Source organism: Rhea americana, unplaced genomic scaffold, assembly GCF_003343005.1.
Source record: "Rhea americana isolate MKP2758 unplaced genomic scaffold, rheAme1 scaffold_365, whole genome shotgun sequence".
Taxonomy (NCBI): Eukaryota; Metazoa; Chordata; class Aves; order Rheiformes; family Rheidae; genus Rhea; species Rhea americana.
In genome coordinates, this window is record NW_028186496.1 from 139,319 (window position 1) to 150,608 (window position 11,290).

The 11,290-nt window shown below is 42.3% G+C and overlaps 1 protein-coding gene across 1 annotated transcript in view; it reads left to right on the plus strand.

Moving 5' to 3' along the window:
* The first annotated feature begins 5,533 nt into the window (after window positions 1-5,533).
* ACO1 (aconitase 1) overlaps window positions 5,534-11,290 on the plus strand; it is a 35,250-nt gene continuing 29,493 nt past the window's right edge. The window contains exon 1 of the mRNA XM_085312450.1: window positions 5,534-5,659. The gene's annotated coding sequence lies outside the window, so the exon portion shown is untranslated. The remainder of the gene's footprint in view (window positions 5,660-11,290) is intronic.

The window sequence follows — 11,290 nt, forward strand, 5'->3', positions numbered from 1 at the left end:
CTCTTTTTTTCTAGGCTCCTTTTAGTTTCAAACATTCCTTGTGACCCATTCTCACAATCTTCACTTGCAGGATCATAAAGCAATCTTTATTTTCTAAATAATCTCTTAGTTACTTGTAATTAACAATTTGCTATTATGTACATATTATCCCCAGCTCCAGAATTTTAAACCCCATGTTGTCCCAGCATTGCAGCAAAAATGTAAATTGAAGCAAAGATACTTTATTTTCTTTTTATTATTCTTATAAGACATCTTCCTGCTATTTAAGTGGAATAACTCCTGAATGTTGATCTAGGAAAAAAGATCACAATCTACTTACTTCTTAGAAGTAACAAGGGGTCCCAGATGAAGTCTAAAGCTACATGTATTCTAAACAGAACATTAACTAAGTTATACAGGTTTCTATGTTACCAGAACTTATTTCCAGAGAGAAGGCTCCARCAGACCATAATGCCACTCACTCATGAGTAAAAATAAGTTGTTTTCCACCCACGCAAGCTAACAAGTCCTTGCAAAGAATCATTTTCCTTTTGGTTTAAATTGTAATGGCAGAAGTTATTGCTATTTTTTAAACAAGTGTAAGGCATTTTAGGTATATTTTTCAAATAAGATTTTTGCAAACATCTGTTTTGATGAGAAGGAGCTAAGTTTACATGACATCCATCATTCTCACTGTCCATATATAAGTCCCCAGAGTCAAACAGCTAGGGTAAAGCCCTTCTTTACAAGACTGTTCAAAGTGCTGAACTTTAATTAGCAGAGCACATGATGCCTAGGACTAAACTCATAATGAGAAATCCATCCAGGAAATACTTAGATGCATGCTTGACCACGTAACTCCCAATAAACACAAACATCAACATTTACAAGAGTGCAAGCTTCACTCCAGTTTGAGCAGCTTTCCATCACAGGCAAACCACTGAACCTGTGCAGAATTATGGTCAAGACAGTCCCATTTACTAAAGTGCTAGCTTCCAAAATATGACAACTTAAAATAGCCATACTGCTAACCAATTTGCTGGTGAGACAGAAAAGCTACCTCAAGAAGAAAGCAGATTTTTTCTTTTTCTTAATACTTGGCCCTTGCTTCCTTGTTTTCTTGTGTCTTTCCTTGCTTCCTTGCTTCTCTCTGCCACTCTCTCTTTTTTCTCTCTTTCTTTCTCTCTTTGTCCCTTTCGCTCTATGGCAAGAGGATAGACTAGTCCAACTGTATCTCTGGAATGATTTGTAAGTTCAAAAACATTTGCATATCTGTCTCTAAAACACATAGCAGTCATTTGGACAGAACAGTGAGTAAACCAAGATCTGGATGTCAAGGCAACTTCAAATCCTTACCTTATCCTATTCAATACATGGAATGGAAATATAGCATTGTAGTGATTACTTAAGGCTGTACATTTACAAGTGACTGAATGCATAGCAATGAGCATGACAGGAACCTACTGCTCTCAAGTTTGCAAGCTCTCAGCCTGTCACAGCTGTAAAGTGAAAGCAGGTAGTTTAGACTGGGTATATGATGTATCGCTTAGGAGCCTGAGGTCCAAAWTTTGCTTCCTCTGATGGTCTTCCATATTACTTTACTCCCCCATCAGTTGTATAAGGTGAATGACAACATTTCCTTTCAGAGTCCTGAGCTCAGTAAGGTAGCTTTAATGCAACTGCCATACAAGCTRTGAAATGCACAGATCCAGCCTGGGTATGTACATGGGTATTGTACACTGCTTACAAACCAGCAGCTTAAAGTACTTCAAATATAGGTCATTAGGGAGTGAGCATACCCCGGAATCTAGCCTGAGGTGAAGTCTTTTGAAGCTTTCGACCTATGCAAGGAAACACACTGATGCCCAGCAAAGCATTCTGCATTTCTTGCAAGTCCTTGCATGAGACAGGAGCTGCCCTTCCACTTCTGCAGTGCACACAGGTTTCCAGTCTCATGCTCACTACAGTGGCTATAATCTCCTCCGAGTTTCTCCACTTCTGAAGAAATTCAGCAAAACTAATATGCAGAGTCAGATGTTGAAGGCAGTACTGAGAGTCAGGTGACAATCACTTCACTTGCCTTTGATTTTGGGTACATAATCCCATTCTCACCTCTCTTCTATTCAGCTCAGGTGGAAGAGTCAAACAAATGCTTTTATTTTTCAAGGATACTGATTTTTTTTGACAGTCCAGATGTGCAAACTTGTACGTGAAAGCAAAATCAGTTTCGAGACTYCAAGTCAATGCCCTGACACATTGACAGGGTATGACACAGAGCCTCCGCTAAATCCCATTTAACCACTAGATGGCAGAACTTAAATCTCGGTTTGATAATGAAACAATCTTCAGCAAGTGCTACTACTATTATATGTATTGGTCTTCATTACCTTACAATTATATCAATTGATCCTTTATTAGATTTATTGTTTAAAGAATGGCATTTAAGAAAATCATTAATTTCTCCAATATAAAAATCTTTTCATTGCTAGACCATATAAAAATATATTTGTTAAAATATCCTGATCACAGAATCCTTTAAAGGATGCACAGTCATCTGATTTAAGATACACAGTAGGCCCTAATGTATTTAAATTACCAAAATCCATTATGATATTTCTAATTAGATTTCTGAAAGATTTTGGGTTCTCTGTTTTCAGACTTGTGAATAGTTGCATTTGCATGGCAACTATTCTAAACAGTTTAAAATACACGGTAAAGTGTTTATGACTGACAAAACCAATCTGAGCAAGAATTCCTTTCCGATCTGCCAACAAAACTTTTGCTCTTATATTCAGGACATGCTGTAGGCCATTACCTGTAAGCTTCTACCTCAACAGTTCCCAAACTTTGGTTCACAGTTGGCTTCCTGTGGTGCAACACATTTAGTGGGCATTTCATAAAGAAATAAATTTGAAATTAAGTCCCTCTGCAGCATGTAATATGCAACATAATGTTCCCTTAGGTTCTGCTTGTGGGAACACAGCAGTCCAGAGCAGACCTCARTGAGCCATCTCATTAACCTATAGGTAGCCAGGAAAAGCTTGAGGACACATGCAGATCGTGCTGCTGAGGGATACTTCATYTGGCTATCTGCTGTGAAGGACAAACAGCTCTGGGCCCGGTGGGCTGACAGATCTAGTTCACTGTGTCCCACTCATCCCAGTCCTAGTCCATCCATCTGAAACTGCAGAAATCCTCCAAATGGGGCAACCTCAGTGGTCAGATGGTTGTTTGGAAGGTTACCACAACAAAGGAGTCTGTGAACGGCTGTATGTTAACGCTTTAAAGGCTAAAAGGAGCTGAAAGCTGCCTGTTGGGAATCTCAAGTATTTGAAACTTCTTGACAGGATCAGAATGAGTGACAAATGTTTACAGGCTGATAGGGAAGCCATCTGGGAACTGAGCAGACATGATACACTCCTGGGCCTCCTAGGACACTGCTTGGTGAATAACCCCAAAGAATACTCTAGAAGGAATTTGAGGTTTCACTGTCAGTGAATTTCCCCAGCTCTGAGGAAAGGACAGAAGACTGACATGACACTTCATCTGCCATGAAGTATTTTCATGAGAAAATAATAATAATAAAAAAGGAAGTCCTAAGCACAGAGACTCCCATGACTGCAACCAACAAGCACGCCACCCTTATTTGTGGCTATCTTGGCTGAAGGAACTGAAACAAGTCATTTCATTTATCCCTGATTCAGCACAATGCATAATTGCCCAGGAAAACTGTTGGATGTCCTTGCAATGTGATCTTAAAACTGAGAACTCATTTCAGTAAAAAGACTTCCTTACAAAAATGGATTGAGTGTAGCACTCATCTCCTGGCAGTCTTGGGAGAGAGACGAAACCACAACTTTTAATCATCTGCTAAAAGGGTAATATGTTTTTGCAAAAGTAGCCTGAGTGACTGCCTAAATACTCTGTGCTGCGAGCAGAGTTGGCACCTGCTATAGCTGTCAGATAGCATTACCATATGTCCTTGAATAAACATTCATGTCTCCCAATCCCATTATTGCCTGTGCTTCTTTGCATACACCCATCATATGCTGTAGCAGCCGATTTTGATAGTAAGAAAGCTTCCTGCCACAGCAGCAGCTATGTGGCTATTCCTCCGCACAGAACAGAAAATAYAAAGCTTGCAGATATTCACGAAGAGAAGTTAGAGCTCATGAATGGATTCTCCATTTCTGTTGCTGACCTGCTATTCTACTAGTCTTTGATATTCATTTGTTCATCAGATTTTGCTACAATTGCACTGGAACCTGGGAACGAAGGGTTTTATTTATTTATTCAAAACTCAGTGACACACATGGAATATAGAAGTCTGTTCTATCGGAAACGAAAATTAACAAATCACTATTTTTTTCTGGAAAAGGAAGCTTTTTCAGGACTTTATCTCAAAAACAGTCTCCAAGAGGAATGTACTGAAATTATTTTATTACTTAATACTCATATATATGCAGTGATCAAAAATGTGGTCAGTTCACGGGATAGCTTATCCCTATGGAAAGTACCTAGATTTTAGAAATTCTCCGGCTTCCCTTACCACTGGAATCATCACAATTTGCAGTGTCCTGAAGGAAACATTGGCCTTGAACTTCCACCACTTACAAGTATGAATTCATTCTGAAAAACTCAGTCTTGCATGTAAATTACTCCATGGGAAGTTAATTACAATCAGAAAATGAGCCAACCTGGAAGGTACTCTCAGCATGCATTTAATATGATGAGCTGCTGGCTCAAGAGGTTTCCTTTCCTACAGGTATCATTCACAGATGGTAAGATCAGCCTTCAAACAGGAGGTGTGCCGACGCCAGGACTGCAGTACTTAGTTAACAAGAACACCGYAACTTGTTGACCCTTAGATCCCGGCGCTTATTTCCCACAGGCTGCAAGCTCCAGCAGGACCAGCACAGGTCAGTCTGCAGAAGTCCAAACAGCAAACAACTATAAGAGCCATCGAAGTTATTTTGTATGTTTCAGCACTCCTCCCTAACACAGAAAAGCATCTGTGTTTTATTTCTTTGCCTTCTCCTGCGACAGGTGCGCTGCACTCCCAGCTGCGCCAAGGACACCAGGCTCAGCAATGGCTTTAGGACATCCCCTGCCTGGACGCCTGCCTCCAGCCCTGCCACCGCGCCACTGATCGCCACCAGTTTATAAGTAACCAGCTGCTTTGGCTAAAAGCCCAACAACCATGTGGGMGGCAGGCACTGGTGCCTGCTGCTATGTCGTGAGACCGGGGAAGGGGGAGAAGAAGCGACCACCATGTCGCCTCCACAGCCCTGATGGGGAGGAAGAAGCGACCGCCATGTCGCCACCACAGCCCTGAGAGGGGAGGGAGAAGCGACCGCCATGTCGCCACCACAGCCCTGGCGGGTGAGGGAGAAGCAACCGCCATGTCGCAGCAGCGGCCCTGACGCGAGGAGAAAGGGAGAAGACGAGACCGCTGCGTCGCTGCGGGCGGCCCTGAAGGAGTGAAGGGGTGGGCGGGCCCGCCATGTCGCCGCCGCGGGGCGGAGCCGGCCCCGCTGGCCGCCCCCGGCCGGGGCGGTGCTGCTCCCCGCCCCCGGCGGCCCCTGACAGCCAGCGGTGGCGGGCCGCGGTGGGACAACRGGCAGGCGGCCTCGTCGTCGTGTCGTCGTCCTCGTCGTCGTCCTGCTGCTGGCCGCCCTCGGTGAGTGCGGGCGCGGGCCCGCGGCCGCCGGGCTGGGCGGAGACGCCGCCGTTGCCGCGAAGAGGGGCCGCCGCACGGTTCCTGCCGCCGGGGAAGGAGGAGAGGAGCCGCCCGCGGCGCTGCGCTGCGGCGGGGGGAGGCGGCGGCGCAGCCTCAGCTAGGCAGGGGTGGCCGGGCGGGAGGGAGGGAAGGGGCCGCCGCCCTCCGCTTAACAGTGCCGCTCACGGGGACCAGGGGGCCGATTACTACTATTATTTTATTTTATTTTTTTAAACCATGACATTTGTGTGTGTATGTGTGTGTGTCGCTTCTAGTATGGGGATTAGGCCTGTGTAGGGATCAGTCCTGCCGCATCCACCCGTTGCTGTGATTCCCCGTCCTGTTGTTGTAACTGCAGGTTGTACTTTGATACTTGTTTTCCTCCTCTGAAGCTGGTGTAGGTGTGTGTGTGTGGGGGGGGGGAGGAGGACATCTTTACTTGAATAGATTTCAACACCAGCAGGAAACTTGGTGTAAAACAGGATTCTCTCGCTAAACAGTTGGAGTTGAATTAATACCTGCTAGCGCTCCACACTGCTGCTGATCCGCTCGTTGTTAATCCGCAAGGCTGAAGCAGAGGAAGACCACCCGGGAGAAATATTAACACTGGGATGTTTATTTGCTACTACTTCGCTTAAAAGCAATTGTGCTCCATCAGAGTKCCCCGCTACTAAACTTCTGGGGATTGTTACTTCTTCAAAGAAAGTAGGAAGAGTTTAGTGCACATAGAGTAGGAAGCACAGCCCGCTTGTGTGCCTTCCAGGGCCCATGGGTTGTGCGAGGACTTGCTCAGAAAATTGTCAGCGCTTCGCTCGTCGTGGGTTTTGTAAGAGGGGAGGAAATTCCCATGGAGGTCTCCGCTGTCTGAAGGGGTCTGGGTACTTATTTTGTGCTGCTTCGTGCCATAAACCTTTCCTAATTTGGCTTCTTGCTTCCTCAGCTTGAACCAGTGAGTAATGAGTTCCCACTTTATTATTATTCAAGGAAGTTTTTGCAGTGATGGCAGAAAAGCTGACACACTGTTGCAGAAAACCACAGAAAAAAATATTATTGATATTTAAATAACAAAAGGATAGCAGCAAATCTCTTTTGCTAGCATTTTTCACATAAATTCTCATGGTAGGATTTTACCACATAATAGCTGGAAATTTTCTCACTCCCTGGAGTAATGATCCAGTTCATATCACAGGCAAGGTCTGAATTGAAGAGCAGCCCTTTCTTTTCTGAAAAAGGATTTGTCCTGAAATGACCTGAAAAATCAGGACTTTTTCCCRATAATGCTTGATTTATTTCACAATAGTAATAGTCCTCTCATTAGTTCTTCGTGCTGAAAGGATGCCTTTTACTTATGCATCTTTGATTCCTCTGAAACAGTTCAGATGGCAGGCTGGGCAAGATGAGTTTTACTCTTGCAGAAATAACAGTCCAGTGACAGAGCTGCTACAGTGGTAATGGAGTGACTAGAAAGCTGATTCACAATACTCTCATTTTGTTTCCCATGCCCAGGCACTTCAGCAGTCGCTCTTCCACCCTTCATGTGAATCTTTTGAAACAAAAAGACCAATGCTGAGATGCTTTTCCATCATGTGGATTGAAATTGAAACCAAATTTCAACCCAAAACTTTGTACACACTTAAGAGCACTTCCCTTTATTTCCAAGCTCCTTGCAGCTCTGTGGCAGGAACATGCAGAAGCATGTTCTTCTGAATATTTTAGTAACATTGAAAGCTGGTTCTTTGTTATGACTGCTCCAAGCTGCATATTTATTAATGAACAGTTCAAGATTGCTAACAGAAGGGGAATGAGTAACAGATTTGTACAGAGGTGGGAACTAGGTTAAAGTTCAGAATTACTCCTCCTGGAAAAAAATTCAAGGCTTGGTTTTTGAGTGTTCTATAATCTCCAAAAAAGTGTCCCTATATTCTTAGGCATAATACTGCTTGCTTTACAGTAGCCCCCTCCCCCCAAAAAAAAGTCTGTATTTCTCAACCGAGACGCTCTACAGTGAATCTGCTGACACAGTATTCCTTTAATGCTTAAGCCTGCTCAGTTAGGGTCTGGGTTTTGTTAACTGTAAGGTTCGCTTGTGTTCCAGAGGCAGTCCGAGAATACTACATATGTGAGCTTCTTAGAGTCATCAAAAGCAGGAGAGATGGGTGTCAAAGAAGTCTTTCCATGGTCTCTTAGGCAAAAAGTGAACTGAGCATTCACTAAGGGAGGAAGCAGGTTGCATTTGGCTTTCCAGAAGGATGACTTCAGGGCATTTAACATCCATCTCTTGAAACTGGGCACGCATCTAAACCTCCAGTTTTCTCCAGAAACTCTCCTGGAGTCTCTTTAAGACCTAAGAGACTGATTTCATAAGCTTGACCTTTGAACTAGGCTTTGACTTCCTAGGTGTGAAATACAGTGGTGCTAATAAAGTGAAATGCTCAGAATGCTTGAGATAGCCGGTAAAATGTACAGATTAAAGGAATATGCACTGGAAGTGTATCACATGATGACTTTGAATGAATATATATTTTTGTGCTGCAGTCAAAATTTTAGGCATCTAGAGCAAGCAATAAAGTCAGCAGTCTGGAGTCCTGTTCCTGTTCCAGTATAGAGTCTCTTTCCAGCCTTGAGGCTGAAGGGGTTCTGTGGAATATTGTGTAGATACAGTGTTTAAAAAAATCCTTTACGTATTACTACATTTTCTTCTCATGTGCAATAATGGTATAGTTTATATCAGCAGAATAGTTGCTCATTTGTCAAATTGTTAATGACCTTCTCTGTGTGGCTTCTCCATTACATGGCTTCATAAAGAAATTCTCTCTCAAATCTCTGTTAGTGCTGAAATCTGCTGACTGGATGAGGATGTTTACAGCAGTGCTGTATTATACATTTTATAAACACTGACCTTACCTGTCACAGATAGAGTATGTGTTAAATGTAAAGAGCTTCTCTTTATCAAAAGAAGAAATGTGTGTTTATTGCAACAGTACCTGTATTCATGTGTTCTGTTCTGAGTGCRTGCAAAAGTAATTACAGCTAGATGCCTATTAAACAAGACTCTACTTGTTCTGGTAGTAGTGTTGAACTTTATCCAAACATTGGTGGGATTTAGGTCTTTTTTTCTTTAGTAGGCGTTAGGGTTACAAATACTTTGCTTAGGCAACTTGAACATTTAAACTAGAATTTTTATCCAACAAATATCTGCACTTTTTTCCCCTAAACTGTCTTGAATTATCACTAATTGTATACTGTGGCTGGATTTATTCACTAAGGTATTACTGCTGCTTGCAGCTGACTCATATCTGGAGAGACTGAGTTTCCCTATTAAAAATGCAGACTTCTGCCAACACTGTTAAAAAGGATATTTTCAAGTAAGGTAGGCAGAGTGTGTTGCAATTCTAACAGGACAGAAGTTTCTACCTGCTGGTTGTTTGGGAGGTCATGAGTAAGACATGGAGAACTTAGGCAAATTAGAAGTGCAGGCTTCAATATTTTTCATTAAGACCCATTGCTGAGCAGAATGTGAAACGGTGAGAAATGCTACATAAGTAGCAAAGTTCATTTGCTCTTGAGGAGCAAAGCTTGAAGCATTAATCCTTAGTTTAAGTGCTCTCTAGCTATACGTAGTTCTTAGTAATGTTAGAARATACATGCTGAGTATTATCTTGATGGATTTCCATTGGTACTTTGGTGCAGCTCACCTTAGATTTTGTTCAGCTATGTGCTCTTGCTATTTAGAGATGCCTTATCAAATATGAGACAGGAAGTACAGATACATACACACAGGCAATGTTAACTAGTGGAGTATATAAAACTAAAGGAAATAACATGAGGAGAGTGAGGGGAGGATGATAAAAACAATTGAAGGCCATAGAAACACGATCAGGTTCAGCATGAATGGTAAACGCTGTGTTTTCCAAGCAAGGTCATGGATATTCCCATCTGTTGTTTCCCATCCTGAAAACAAGGCTTTCATCAGTGCAGTCCCACCAGCTCACCACTCTTTCAATCAGAAATTTTTTCTTCACAGACTCCTGTGGCAGCTGCAAGTTTAAACCTTTCCGGCTTGAAAAGTCATCACCTTTTCTTTTAGGGCTGGTAAAGTTCCATCTTTGCTTTCATCGAGTGTAACTTTCTCTGATGTTTCTAGCATCCTGTAAGGTGCCAAAATTAAACTATACACTTGCTGATTCTGTGCTGCTAACTCTTTCCTCCCAGCTGTGATAGAGAGTTTACACACTAGTGGGGGAAGAGAGCTTTTACCACCTGAAAGACGTGGTCTTCTGGCTATTATAAGATCTCTATACACAGTACAGCCATTAGGCGCTTCTGCGTTAGTCTTTTGTTGCGAGGAAGCATATGAGCATTCGTGGTGAATGCTGAGTTTACAGACCTTCTCAGTACAGATGGAGTGAAGAATGTTGCTCTGCTCACGTTTTGCTAGTGTGCGTGCTCTGTTAAGGGTATCGTAATATAAAACCTTTGTTGCCAGAGAAATTTGAACTCTTTGTTTTCATATCTACTGGTACAGACAGTGTAGAACAGCTGTTAATGCTATATGGGTTTGCTCTAATCGGAAGGGCAAATGTTACATGGATGAAAAACAACTTCCTTGTTTTATGTTTGGAAAGTTATGACTTACTCCAAATAAGTTTACCCTTTTTACCCTGAAAATCAAAATTTTTGTGAAGAAATGATGTGCAATGTGTGGGTAGATTCTAGGTATACTGTAGTAAAAGATGAGGCTGGGTGGCTCAGTGGCATGGTCAGCCAGCTACCAACTTGAGTTGAGTGACTTCAGTGCAATAGGCTGGGTGGTTAACAACGTTAATAGCAACCCTAGGTTTAAAGATGGTCAACACTGATGTTAGCCAAATTGTCAAGTGTGCACAAATATTTATTAGTAAGTACAGGAAGGCTAAAATAAAGCAGTTGTTTGTCTGGTATGCCTTACATAATTCGTGTAGTTCTTAAGCAAACATTCAAGCAATGGAAATGCATGTCCTTGCAGAAGGTAAGATACCTGAAGGGGGAAGGACAAAGAAGGGAACCCACTGCTTTAGAAAAATATGTTTGAAGACAGTGAAGTAAGAAGAAATGTATGTTCCAAATTCAGCTTTTAGCGTGTGGTCACAAAGATATGAGTTCTATGGTGCAGAAGGAAACTAGGCTAAGTTTTTGCTCTTTTTACCTAATTTACGGGAATTATGATCGTCTCCTGCTCTATGATTTTTCCTCTCTCATTCTCTTTTCTTTTGTCTTCCTCTGTCCTGCCAAAACACTTGTGTTGCTATTTTTCTTCTTGCTCATAAGAAGAGAAAAAAGATTACTTCTTTGTGCTTGCCTGGAAATCACTTCCTTTCTGATTCTTATGGAATCTGACTCCAACTWCAAGAGACTTTCACTCTGAAAACTAATTTTACAAGATAAGCTTTTTTCTTAGTTTTCTGATCCATTGCATATGTAGATATGACTATGGAGTTAGAGCTGCTGACTTGAGCAATTAAAACAATTTTCCATTGCTCTGTAGGGGCAATCTGGAGGAAGAGGCGCAAAATGAGATTTTCTTTTCAACTTTTTTCTCCCCCCTCCCCCCTC